The following is a 2,728-nucleotide window of genomic DNA, read 5'->3' as shown; positions in this document are numbered from 1 at the left end:
CTTTTATATAATACATATACTGACTCACTCTCATGTTCATAGTAGTTATCTTTCATAATTTGTAATTTATCTTTTGTTGGACTTAGAGTAGAATTTTTTAAAGCTTAATTTATTTATTTTGAGAGAGAGTGAGTGTGTGTGTGCGTGCACACAGGAGAGGGGCAGAGAGAGAGAGAGAGAGAGAGGGAGGGAGGGAGAGAGGGAGAATCCCAAGCAGGCTCCCTACTGTCAGCATGGAGCCTGAGGTGGGCTCGAACTCACAAACGGGGAGCCAAAATCAAACGTCAGATGCTTAACCAACTGAGCCACCCAGGCGCCCCTGAGGGGGAATTTTCTTATGGAAAAGAAAATCTGAATTTGTGTGAGCCACACCTGTCTTATGTGTGTATGGAGTAGGGGTGAGTGTCTCTTTTTGCTTCTATGCTTGAACACATTCTCCCTCACCCAGACATCAGGTTAAATTTTCTTCTGCAATTAAAAAGTAATCTGTGGGGTGATGCTTTGAGACTGTGTGATCCTCCTGTTCCCCAGCAAACTTGAACCATTGGCTTTAGTATTGAAAAAGTAATACATGTGATACAAATGCAAATAGTAAAAAAGGAAATACGATAAAAGTAAGTTCTCTTCTTCCCCCAGTCTTTCAGGTCCCCTGTACGTGAACGTGTACGTGTATATACATGTACTCAGAGTCAGCTAATGCTTCCTGTTTCTTGTGTAACTTTCCAGAATTATTCTAATATACAAGAGCACATGTGGGCGTGTGTGTGTGTGTGTGTGTGTGTGTGTGTTTTTACATAAGGGAAACATACTATGCATATACATTTGCATATACACAAGGGAAACATAGTATGCATATGCATTTGCATATACATTTGCATATATGCATATGTGCATTTACATAAGGGAAACATACTTTTACATAAGGGAAACATACTATGCATCCTGTTAATAAACCGGGTTCCTTTCTTAACTTTCCTGAAGTCGATTTCTTATCATCAAGGGTACCTCAGGGTTTTGGTGTTTTGTTTGCTTGTTTTTGTTTGTGATGACTGCGCCAAGTTATGCTGTAGGAAAGATGTACGTTTATTTGGTCCATTTCTAACTTTAAAGTAGACTTTTGCAAGCTAGCCTGGGGATGGCCCGTGGATTCTCTCTACTTTTCTGTGGAAATAGATGTGTTGTTACCGGGAGCCTCTGGAGCGTTTCCAACCCCCCATGACTCGGTAAGCTTGCGGAGGGCATTGTTTTTCTTCTCTGCTGTATTCCCAAATGTCTATCACTGGGATATAAATTAGCCTCTCGTGCCCCCTAAACTTCTCTTTTTCAGCCCCCGTCTTCAACTGGTAGCCCTGAATAGATGAGCCCTTTGACAAATCTCCTCTCCCTTGCCCGGCTGGAAGCTTCTGTGTACTGGGTAGGGAGTGTGGTAACTTGGAGGTGCCCGGACAAGTGGAACCATTAGAGAATTGTTAACAGCTACCTCTGAGGGGACTGAGCATAAATGCAATTCGATAAGTGCTGGTTGATGAGCACACCGCCGGGCATGACGCCCGGTCATTTCCAGTAACTGCAGTCCCTTGCTCAGCCCGATCTCCACCTGCCACCTATCTTCGGAACGCTCGACGCCCATGACTCGTGACCCAGCCTGGACCCAGGGTCTCTCCCTGCTGCCGATTTGTCACGGCTTCTCATCACTGTCACACCCTCACTTCTCTGCCTGCTCGGCTTGCAGGGCCCCGTCATGACATCCAGAGGAAGCGGGGACGGGACGGACAAGAGCAGTCAGAAAATGGAGGACTTGAGCTGAGCCCCCCATGGACAGACAACACTGGTGACTTAGGGGGCTTCACAGAAAGTATTTTCTCACTCTTCTGGAGGCTAGAAATCCAAGATCAAGGTGTCGGCAGAATGGATGTCTTCTGAGGCCTCTCTCCATGGCCTGTAGGTGGCCGCCTTCTCCCTGTGTCCTCACGTGGTCTTCTGTGTGTGTCTGTGTCCTAATCTCCTCTTAGAGGGACACAGAGTCCTACTGGATTTGGACCCACGCTAATGACTTCACTTGAACTTAATGAACCCTTTAAAGACACTCTCTCCAAAGACAGCCACACTTTGAGGTTCTGGGGGCTAAGACTTCAACCTATGATATTCAGGGGGACACAACTAAGATGGAAACCTTTGGGAAGGTGTGGGGAACAAGAAGGATTTGCCAGGAAGAGAAATTGTGCCAGTGAACCGGCTGGCGGAGCGAGCAGGGTGTGGCGAGCTCAGAACCGGAGGAAGGATTGATTGGATTTGGGGAGTGCTCACCCTGGACAGGCGAGCAGGGGTGGGGGTGGAGGGGGGGGGCGGCGCAGCGGGGAGGGATGCGGCTGGGGGCCAGAGAAATGGTGGGATGCCAGGACTTTTTAGGCAGGGTAAGCTGGTCTCATGTTAATGGTCCTAAGAGAGGACCAGAGGAGGTGGGGGAGGAGACAGAACGCATGTGGAAAGAATGATAACTGGACGGAGAAGCTAAAGACTGGAGAAACAGTTTGAAGAAGGAAATAACACTCGGAGACAAAGGGCGTAAGTGCTGGAGAGGAAAAAGGGCAGGCATTTTCTAGCTGAGAGACTGGAGTGTGGCTGGTGCCAGGGGGCAGGAAGCCAGATGGGGGTTCTTTATTTAAAAACAATCTTGGAGCGCCCCGGTGGCTCAGTTGGTTAAGCATCTGACTTCGGCTCAGGTCGT

This window comes from Prionailurus bengalensis, chromosome C2 (assembly GCF_016509475.1).
Source record: "Prionailurus bengalensis isolate Pbe53 chromosome C2, Fcat_Pben_1.1_paternal_pri, whole genome shotgun sequence".
Lineage (NCBI taxonomy): Eukaryota > Metazoa > Chordata > Mammalia > Carnivora > Felidae > Prionailurus > Prionailurus bengalensis.
The sequence above is the reverse complement of the archived record's forward strand: the minus strand, read 5'-3'. Positions refer to the sequence as shown.